Raw genomic sequence first — 11506 nt, 5'->3', positions numbered from 1 at the left:
GATGCTGAAAGAAGTCTCTAAGAACCCCAGAATGTCATCACGGGACCTACATGTAGCTCTTGCCACTGTTGATGTCAAAGTGCACGAGTCTACCATTAGAAAGAGGCTGCACAAATTTGATCTACATGGGAGGTGTGCCAGGAGGAAACCTTTGCTGTCCAGAAAGAACATCAGGGCAAGACTAAAGTTTGCCAATGAACACCTAGGCAAAGACCAGCACTTCAGGAACAATGTGCTCTGGACAGATGAGTCAAAGGTAGAGCTGTTTGGTCACAGTACCAGAAGACATGTTTGGCGAAAACCAAAGACAGCATTTGACCACAACAACCTGATACCAACTGTAAAGCATGGTGGTGGAAATTTTATGGCTTGGGGCAGCTTTGCTGCATCAGGGCCTGGGGGGGCTCACCATCATCGAATCCACTATTAATTCTTCATTGTACCAGAGGGTGCTCGAGGATAATGCGAGACCATTTGTCGGAAAGTTGAAGCTCAACCCAAGGTGGACCTTGCAACATGACAATGACCCTAAACATACCAGTAAATCCACCAAGGAATAGCTTAAAAGAAATAAATGGAGAGTTCTGGAATGGCCAAGTCAAAGCCCGGATCTAAATCCCATCGAGATGTTGTGGGGGGGATTTGAAACGAGCTGTGCATCTAAGAAACCCCTCAAACATCACACAGCTGAAAGAATTCTGCATGGAGGAGTTGGCAAAAATTTCTCCCAGTCGATGTCAGAGACTGGTAGACAGTTATAAGAAACGCCTACTTGAGGTTGTTTCTGCCAAAGGGGGCAATACCACCTATTAGCGCCAAGGGTGTACTTACTTTTTCCACATGCAAAATTTGCATTTATGTTTATTTAAATTATACAATGGACTACAAAATGTAAATGTTTCATGATATTTGTTATATTATATCACCTTTATCTATCAATATTGTTGAAATGAAGATCCAATAGCTGTATGTTGAAATATGTTGAAAAAGTCAAAACTTTACATGGGGTGTACTTACTTTTTCACGTGACTGCACTATTTATCGGTATACAGCAGATCTGTGACATTGGCACCAAATGGATGTGCACCAGACAGCATTTCTTGGTTTTAAAATACCATTACTAACTTTACAAATGTGAAATGGTTCCAATAAATCAAAATTGTAATGAGACGAGATGTCCTAATCCGAGACGTATGTGGAAAGTGCATGGAAATTGCAGCCATTTTGGAAAAATGGCTGTCACTGCTGCCACAGGACATTTCTGCGAAAACAAATGCCACAGGCCACAGGACATTTCTATCACAGGACATAGCTAAAAAAAAAAAAATTAAAAAAAAAATCTTCCTTTAGATATGGCCTAACTCTTTTCCAAATTTGATGCTTTTTATCATTAAGTGCACAATACTTTCACCTATCTGCTGTACTAACAGTGATTCTGTTTAGTAAGGTTATGGTCCCCATCATATCAGGGACAGGGACATGCGTTGTGATTGTAATTGGAACCTTCTCCATTGTTCTGTTCCTCATTTCCAAACCTTCATTCTCCAACTCCATATTCTCAAATCCTCAGTTTCCGACACCCATACTCAAACCCCCATTATCATGCTTCACTCTCAAACCACTTCACCTCACCAGTATTTTGACCAGATAATCGCCATTCCAGCATTGTAATTGTCATAACATTTTGCTGTTCCAGCATCCCAGTTGTGGTGGATCAACCAAAGCCCTTCCTAAATCATCCACCCCCAACTCCCCCCCCCCCCCCCCTTCTCCCGCCCGCTCTGAGGGATGAATCCCAGTGGCTGGATTGTGGTGCGCATCAGCCAATCGGTGTCAATTGCCGAAAGCGGACGTCATTAGAAATACAGTACAAGGACAGGAAAACCCTTAAGGGGTAGTTTTCAGGGAGCTGATGTGCAGATTAGGCGTGGTCCATTTCGGGAGAAGAAAGCAGTCCAAGTATGGTGCAGAGCAAGGCGGCGCTGAGTTCCGAGTCCCGATTCTGAGGGTGTTCGCATCCTGTTCAGTGGAGGACACCTGGCCGAGTTAACAAGGCTTCTGGAGCACCAGGTGGAATGAGTGGATGCCAAGCAGAGAGCAAAGTGCTTCCAAGCGGAACTCAAAAGGCGCCAAAGCAGGGCGCTTCCCAAAAGTGCCAAACAAGATGGGCGCTATAGCTGTCACAAAGCGCTAAGCGGAAAGCAAAAGGTACCAAGTGGGGAGCTTCCCAAAAGCGCCAAGCAAAACAGGCACTGACCAAGCCGCGGTATTACTGACTCCCTCACATACCTTTACCCACACACACCATATACCTTTGCTTCGACCAGCAGATACCCCATTGGCTCACACTGTTGTGGAATATCAATCACCTCGAGTTCCAACAGTTATTTTCAGAGCTAGCACGACACGATGCCGCGTCAGTGCACCTCGCACCTGTATCGACACCTCATTGAGACCCACATGGGCCAAACCGAGCTGTGGGCCCACGTGGGCCAAATGTCAGGTTTGCTTTCATTCACGGCAGATCGATCACCATTTAAAGTATTTTAGTTCTCATTTGTTTCGACCTCTCTTAACACAGATTTCCTAATTTTGTGCTGAGATTTGCGATTACAGTATATTCGTTCTTTTAAACAAGGTCACCTGTGATAAGTTCGCCTGGTCAAGTTGGAGTTAGATGTGGTTCATGCAACAAGCATGGAGACCTTCTTTTTTTTTTTTCTTCTTTTTTAAAAATACTGAATCGAGGCTCGTGAAAGAGCTAACATTTATTTCACAAACAAATCAACCAGACAAACAAAATCTATAAAAAGAGGGAGCGGAAGACAAGATGGGGAGAGAAGGGGAAGCACACAAACACAACATTTAAGAGTAGGGAGAAGTGTGGGAGGGAGAGGGCTTGGGGGGGGGGGAGGCGTGGGAAGGGGGGGGGAGAGGTATAAAACACAAGGGGACCAAGGACTTCCAGGACAGAAGTTGGTATTTCAAAAAAAAAAAAAAAGTGTAGGATTTTAGGTGAAATTAGCGGGGGTAGAAAAGATCAAAGTTTTGGATGGGGGAAGATAAGAGATGGTGGTGAACAGCTGTTTTAAAGACCTGGAGGGTGGAGTGGGATTGAAGAGGGTATTTTCCAGGGTATGGAACATCCGAGCAGGGTATGGAATTACCTCAGCAACATCCGAGCAAATTCATTTAGTCCTGAGAAGAATGAAAACCTACCAAAGATCAACCATGAGCCAACAAAGGCTGAACAACGCTATGCTATGCCATGAAAGAAGTGCAAAGTGTGTAAAATAAAGTTTTGAATTTTCCAGCAAATTTTACTGAAATGCCCAGCTTTCAAATATAAAGATACACAACTGTATTTACATCAAGTTCAGCGTGATTGTCATTTTATTCTTCTCTCTTTAAATTAGTTGAACCCCTAATATATTGTTGCGGATATGGGATTTGGCCTCCATATCCGCTTGTAAATATTCCCCTATTTCCCCAATACTCCCCAACTATCCCCAATCCCCCATTCCCTAGTCCCATTGTCTGTAAACAACACTCTGTAGAACCGACCTTCCCCTTCTTCCCCCATTAAATGTCGTGCCCAGGTCCACCGCATCTCACGTAGACAACTTTCGGACATCTTGCTAGTTATTCTTAGTCTATGTCAGTTAAGGACTCGTTTCCATTAATTCTGACTCTTCGTTGCACCAGAATGTGATTGTATGGCACCAGTAGTGAGTTTAGGACCTCCCAATACCTCCCCCCCAACCTCATCTCCGCATCCTCCCATCATCTCATGGAACAACAACAACTACAACCAAAGCGGGGGCGGCGCGGCCGCGGTGCGGGGAGTGGGCGTCCTCACTCCGGCTCGGTTAGCCGCCATGACCCATGTGCTCCAGGTTACGGGGTTACCACGAAGGGGCTGGCTGTCAGCTCCTCGTCAAGGGCGGAGCCCGGTAACCCCCCCGCACCCAATGAGAAGCAACGGGCCGATTCCATCTGGGGCGGAGCTAACGAGCCGAGGGCGTGTCACTCCCCGCCGGATATACGCAGCCACTTACCGGACGTGAAGAGAGATGCGCCCCGAGCTTGAAGTGGAAAGGACCAGTCGCCACCTCCGAGCGCTGTGACACCTCCCTGCATCTACTGGACCGTACTGTATCCTGTCCCTGAGCCAAGAGTGCACCTTGAGCCATCGACTACCTGCCTTTCCTTGCCATCAATCCCCGTGTGAGTCAGTCTTGTCCCGTTTATCTGTCGTCTGTCGGGGCTACTATAAGACCGTAATTAAGTGCCTATCTTTCTATGCTGTCTCTCTCATCCCTGTAATCTAAACGTTCCGAACTAATATAACCTCCTCCGGAGGCCTTGAGAACTGTACCCCTGGTGTCGTGTCATTTAACCTAGCCGTTGTGTCCTTTCCTTCATTGATCTAGCGTAGCGCGACTCGGCCAACGTTCGAGTATAATCGGGTAACTTGTGCGAACACGGCGGCCATTCCGCTCGGCCCATCATAACATCTAAGTCGTGTCCGTAACAATTGGTGTCGAGGAGTGGGATTCGGACCTGGGACTAAATTTATTAGGCCCAAATTTTGGAACACCAATTGTACCATTAGGGTAACATTTTGGTGTTGGGAAGTAGAATTCGATCCGGAGCGCGTTTCACGCGCTCGAAATTATAACGGCGAAATTTGATTTTGTTTTACGAAAAAAAAAAACCCGAATTTTGAAAGTCGCGCTATGGCAGACCAAGTCGGCTGGGGTCCGGTAGAGGAGAGTGAGGCAGGGTCGATCCAGGACCAAAATGAGGGACAAGAGGAGAGCGAAGCAGTGAGGGTAGCAGACGCACAAAATAGCGTCGTTGCGCCCGACGTTGCGGGCGCGCAAAATGGCGCCTCGCAAGAGCGCGCGGTAGCCGAGCCCGCTGTATCAACGGGCTTTAACATGCAGCCGAATTACATGCAGGCCCTCATTGCGCAGCTACAGGCAGCTGTACAGATGAGTATGGGGAGCCAAATTGAGCGATTGGGTGAGCGGTTGGGAAACCAAATTGTGGGAATGAGGGCTGATAGTGAGCGATTAGAGGGCCAAATGGGGGCAATGAGGGACGAAGCGAGGGGTACCGGTGAGGGGTTAGACAATAATTTTAAGGGATTAGACAAGAAATTTGGGAAGTTAGACAATAATTTTGAGGAGTTAGACAAGAAATTTGGGAAGTTAGACAATAATTTTGAGGGGTTAGACAACGGGATAAAAGAGGTGAGAAATGGGTTAATGGGGGTAGAAAACAGAATGGCCGCTCAAGAGAATCAAATGGAAGGGATGCAAAAGGGGTTAGAGGGGTTAGAAAACAGGATGGAAGGCAAATTGAGGGACATGAGGGACCAAGCGGAAAGGGAAGTTAAACAAATGGGGCAGCAGATAGAGGGGGTCAGAATGGGGGTAGAAACCAAACTGGATGCTCACAGGGAGGAAATGGAGCAGATGAGGGTGGCATCTGGGCAGGAGATGCAAGTGATGGGAGAGGAGATCAGAAGAGGAGTGAGTGAGGAGGTCGGAGGAGTGCGCGAGGAGGTGAGGCACTGTAAGGAGCACATGGAGAAGGAGGTGAGAAAGGGGACTGTAAAATTGCAAGGGGGCATAGAGGACCTGACGCAGGAGGTGGAACAGCTGACGGAGGGACAAAGAGGACTAACGGAGCAGGTTCAAAGGAACACTGCGGTAGGAGGGTTAAAAGCGACACAAAACTACATAAAAAACGACTTAATAGCGACAAAGAGGGAATGTCAGATGGTACGTGAGGGACTGACAACGAGGTTGGACGAGGTGATAGAGGTAATGGAGACGAAGGACCGACAGGTGAGGACGCACATGGAAACGGTCAAGGTAGCCTTGGAGGACGAGCTTGAGGAGACGTACCGGGGAATAAAAGAGGTGAAGCAGAAATTAGAAGAAGTGGAAGAAGGGGTGAGCGAAATTAAGAAGCGACGGAGAGGGGATAAGGAAGAGATAAAAGAGGAGATAAAATAATTGGTCCAAAGTCTGTGTTTGGATCGTGATGATGTGCTCATTAACCGGATGAGGGATTCGCAGGTGATGGAGGAGAAGCGAAGAGGAAGGGGACCCGGTGTAAGTGGTGACCAATATGGTCGTGCGTATGATGCGCCAGGGGATTTAAGAAGCTTGGGGGTCGAGATGGACCCGGGTGTTCGTGAGAGGCCGTTGGTGCAGTGTGCGACAGGTCTGGTGTGCGAAAAAGGAGGTGTGCGAGAAAGTCCGACTCTGGGGTGTGTGAGGAAAAAGTGCGTGCCAAGGAGTGAGGGTGCTGGCAAGAGTGAGTCGGTCGTAGCGCGTGTGCGAGGGAGCACATGGAAGCGCGGTGTGGTAAGTGTTACAGAGGGTGTGACGGGAGAGTGTGCGCGAGAAAGGTGTGTGACGGACAGGTGCATGGGGAAAGAGTGCGCTGTCAAAGGCAAGGAAGAATGCACGCCTGTGGTGAGTGTTACAGAGGGTGTAACGGGAGAGTGTGCGCGAGAAAGGTGTGTAACGGACGGATGCATGAGGAAAGAGTGCGCTGTCAAGAGTGGAGGTGAGAGTAGTAAAAGTGACAAGGAGCGTGAGTTGGTTGTGACAGGTGAGCGAGGATGTACACCTGGGATGGAAGGATGCACACCTGGAATGGTAGAGCGTGAGTGGGAATGCACGCTGGAGTTGGTGGTGAGGCACGTGGTTGGGTGTGCGAATGAGAGCACACCTGTGATTGTCACAGAGGAGGTGACAGAGGAGGGGGCGCGAAGAGGTGTGTTGGTGAGGTGTGCGACCAACGAATGTGTGCCAAAGTGTTCGGTGGTCAGGTGTGTGACCAAGGCTGTGAGTGGAATGGGTGTACCTGGGTGTGTAAGGAAAGGTACGAGGAGCATGGAAACGGCTGGATGTGTGAGCAAGGAACGGGCTGCGGGGTGTAAGCGTCCAGGTGAAGCATCGACGGTAACCGGTTTAGAGGTTAGAGCGACTTTTAGCCGAATCGGGCCCTCGGTGCGTGCTGGGCCTCACTTTGAACGGCCGCGTCCGTGCTCCACTAGGCGGAGCGGGCAGCCCGATAGAAAGGGTCGTCATGGCGACCACTTTTTGTTGAGGCAGTCCGGCAGGTCGAGATCGGGACATTGGATGGCTCCACGCCGAGATGGTGCGTGGGATCTCGGCCCGGGTAAGCCCCCGTCCCTGCACCGAGTGCCGGACGCATCCAGCCGCTGGCACAGAACAACCCGCATTCATGGCTTGGCTTTACGAAGCCGGGCTTTGGACAGGAATTGGCGCACCGAGAGGCATTAGTGAGTAGACTGGGTGATGAGGATAGTGTTTTGGCCCCGAAATTAGAAAAAAGCAAAATTTGATGATTGGCAAAGGATTGGCAGTAGTGATTGGCAGATGATGGACAGTGATTGGCAAATTTTTAATTTGTTGAAATTTGGTATGCAAAATTGGTAGTGAGCGATGGGCCCAGTGGGTAAGGGTGGCATCCCTGCCACCCTTCCCATGTGGGGGCAAAGGAGCAATAGCTTATGGGGTGTATGGCAGTGAAAACTAGCCCGGGTGGGTTAGGATATTGATAGGGATCTAGCGAAGATGACATTAGGTAACGTTAAGATTAGTTAGTGACTGATACCTGTAGTGGGGACGCAGGTAGATTAGTATGGATGATAATGACGTGGGAGCGCAATAGTTTGAAGGGACGACTGGGAAGCGCAAGTTTCAGAGGGGAGTAGTTAGCTGAGATGATGCCGTCTGTGGGAGGATTGAACAGGTGAGGATTGAACAGGTGTGATCGAACAGGTGTGATTGCACAGGTGTGCAACTGGACAGGTGTGTGGAGCAATGGATGAGTAGTGAGTGTGGTGGATCAGCGCGAAGGCGCTTGGGGAGAGAAGGGTGCAGGTGGCACCAGGTGTGAGAGCACAGGTGTGCAAGTAAAGGTGTGTGGGGAGAGTTGGAGTAAGTGGTACGGAGTGGTGTGCATGGTGCGAAGGTGTGGATGGGGGAAGAGTGGACCCCTTTCACGAGTACCCGGGGCGGGTAGTGTAAGTGTTAGGTAGAGGGTATAGGTAAATTGTGGTTGGATATTGGCATTTGTGGTGCGGTTGCAGAATGGTATTGTGGATGGGTGCATTAGTGTTGTGAAAATGGCTGGGCGTGTAGCCTGTTAGTGTGTGTAGTTGGTTGGGCACTCCACCACTGTGAGGATGTCGGCCAGGTGAGGCCGCAGGTGGGCTCTGGGAGCCGTTAGTGTCAGTGGGTGCCTGAGGATCCCGGGTGTGGATCGGGTAGCCCAGTGCCAGAGAGGGCACCGAGTGGGGAGAGCGCCAGAGGGCCTTCCCCAGGTAGTTAGGTTAGGGTAAGGAGCAGGTAAGCTCGGAGGCAACTGCAGTGGTGGAAGTGTGCAGGTGGGTAGACCCGCTGGGAGAGGTACACGCCACAGCCCAGAAATTGTGCGAGGGCACCGGGAGATGAATCGGGGGAGTGAGACCCCAAATTGAAAAGCACCACAGTTTGGCCAATGGGAATTGGTTTTTAGAACCCATAGTGTAAGAGGGCCAATGGTTTGGCAGGAGAAAGACCCCGGGTAATGTAAAGTTGTTAAAGTCATTTAGGAAATAGTTAGGATTGATGAACCTGTCGCACCATACGCAGCCACTTACCTGTGGGGATGATGACTCCACACCTGTGTTTTCTTTGTTTTGTGTTGCAGGAAATGAGAATTGCTGTGTGGATTTGTGAGACGCATCACGACGTGGATGAGACATTGGGGTGATTCCATCTCTCCCTCCTTAGGAGGGACTGATGATGAATTGGTAATGGCAAATTTTGATGTTCAGTTGGAGATGGCAAATTTTGATGAGAGTTGAAAATGGCAAATTGATTGGTTAGGAGGGAGAGAAGACGAATTTGGTTTATGGGAGGAACGGGGAAGACAGTAGGGACGTTTGTTGATTTGTAAAGTAGATGTTTATGGGTAGTGTTGTGTTGTGTGGATACAGTAAGGGGTAAGGGAGGGGCCATGTAGGTTACCTGGTGGGGGGGGGGGGGGGCGTACGGTAGGAACGTACCTGTCTCACCTGGTTCCCATGTGCCCCCAGTGTGCATCACCTTGTATTGCGTGCACTTTTGCGCCCTTACCACCTTACTCACTTGTTTTCTTCTTTTGTCTCCCACCTCCGAGGATCTGGCTTTGGGGCAGAGAGAGAGGAGAGAGAGGTGCTGGCTCCGCAGTTGTGGGCCTGCACTTTCGCTGCTTGCTGCCTGGATTGATACACCATATGGTCCGCAATTTTGGTGGCCACCCACAATGGACCGCAGTTCTTTTGCGGCCAAGCACCACCCGTGGATGGACCTATGGGTCAACGTGGCACCTATGCCATCCAGGTGAACCACTTATAGTTGGCCCCCTGATGGCCACAATAAAGAAATGGACACGGTTGGCGCCTTTCTTTATTTTTGAAAGAAGTAAGAAGGCCAAGTGCACCACACGAAGGCAAGACCAGCGGCAGAACATCGGCCGGCTGCGACACCACACCATGATTATTAAACATTTTATTGGTGCACCGGATGGTGCTGACTGTGTGATGGGGTGGTGCTTTTGGTGCTTGGAAGGGGTGCTCTGCACATTATTAAAGGCCGTAAGGCCACAGAGCACTCGTGGGTTGGTGTATCGATGCTGGCATGCGTGCTCTCTCTATGCATAACATCTGCATGTGTTCCTCCAAAAACAGGTCCTGGATCGTAGTGTAAATATCAGCGTAGTCTTATGTAAATAATGCTCCCTACCGGCTGTATGTTTAGTTTGCGAATTCTTTCCGCGATTCGGTTATCCTGTGGGTGTGTTTCTGTGAGGAGAAGGGTGCAACGTCGCAGGGGGACATATTTACTCATTTGTGAATATCTGTAAAACTGTCGCACTCAGGGTAGAGTTAATAGTAGAGGGAACTACATCTGAGTGCCACACTAAAATAGGTAAAAATTTATCGGGTCGGGACGCCCCGAGGGTAGAGAAGGGTGCAATGTTGCGGATATGGGATTTGGCCTCCATATCCGCTTGTAAATATTCCCCTATTTCCCCAATACTCCCCAACTATCCCCAATCCCCCATTCCCTAGTCCCATTGTCTGTAAACAACACTCTGTAGAACCGACCTTCCCCTTCTTCCCCCATTAAATGTCGTGCCCAGGTCCACCGCATCTCACGTAGACAACTTTCGGACATCTTGCTAGTTATTCTTAGTCTATGTCAGTTAAGGACTCGTTTCCATTAATTCTGACTCTTCGTTGCACCAGAATGTGATTGTATGGCACCAGTAGTGAGTTTAGGACCTCCCAATACCTCCCCCCCAACCTCATCTCCGCATCCTCCCATCATCTCATGGAACAACAACAACTACAACCAAAGCGGGGGCGGCGCGGCCGCGGTGCGGGGAGTGGGCGTCCTCACTCCGGCTCGGTTAGCCGCCATGGCCCATGTGCTCCAGGTTACGGGGTTACCACGAAGGGGCTGGCTGTCAGCTCCTCGGCAAGGGCGGAGCCCGGTAACCCCCCCGCACCCAATGAGAAGCAACGGGCTGATTCCATCTGGGGCGGAGCTAATGAGCCGAGGGCGTGTCACTCCCCGCCGGATATACGCAGCCACTTACCGGACGTGAAGAGAGATGCGCCCCGAGCTTGAAGTGGAAAGGACCAGTCGCCACCTCCGAGCGCTGTGACACCTCCCTGCATCTACTGGACCGTACTGTATCCTGTCCCTGAGCCAAGAGTGCACCTTGAGCCATCGACTACCTGCCTTTCCTTGCCATCAATCCCCGTGTGAGTCAGTCTTGTCCCGTTTATCTGTCGTCTGTCGGGGCTACTATAAGACCGTAATTAAGTGCCTATCTTTCTATGCTGTCTCTCTCATCCCTGTAATCTAAACGTTCCGAACTAATATAACCTCCTCCGGAGGCCTTGAGAACTGTACCCCTGGTGTCGTGTCATTTAACCTAGCCGTTGTGTCCTTTCCTTCATTGATCTAGCGTAGCGCGACTCGGCCAACGTTCGAGTATAATCGGGTAACTTGTGCGAACACGGCGGCCATTCCGCTCGGCCCATCATAACATCTAAGTCGTGTCCGTAACAATTGGTGTCGAGGAGTGGGATTCGGACCTGGGACTAAATTTATTAGGCCCAAATTTTGGAACACCAATTGTACCATTAGGGTAACATTTTGGTGTTGGGAAGTAGAATTCGATCCGGAGCGCGTTTCACGCGCTCGAAATTATAACGGCGAAATTTGATTTTGTTTTACGAAAAAAAAAAACCCGAATTTTGAAAGTCGCGCTATGGCAGACCAAGTCGGCTGGGGTCCGGTAGAGGAGAGTGAGGCAGGGTCGATCCAGGACCAAAATGAGGGACAAGAGGAGAGCGAAGCAGTGAGGGTAGCAGACGCACAAAATAGCGTCGTTGCGCCCGACGTTGCGGGCGCGC

The sequence above is a fragment of the Myxine glutinosa genome, chromosome 12 (assembly GCF_964187855.1).
Source record: "Myxine glutinosa chromosome 12, kmMyxGlut1.1, whole genome shotgun sequence".
Lineage (NCBI taxonomy): Eukaryota > Metazoa > Chordata > Myxini > Myxiniformes > Myxinidae > Myxine > Myxine glutinosa.
Note: the sequence above shows the minus strand (reverse complement) of the source record.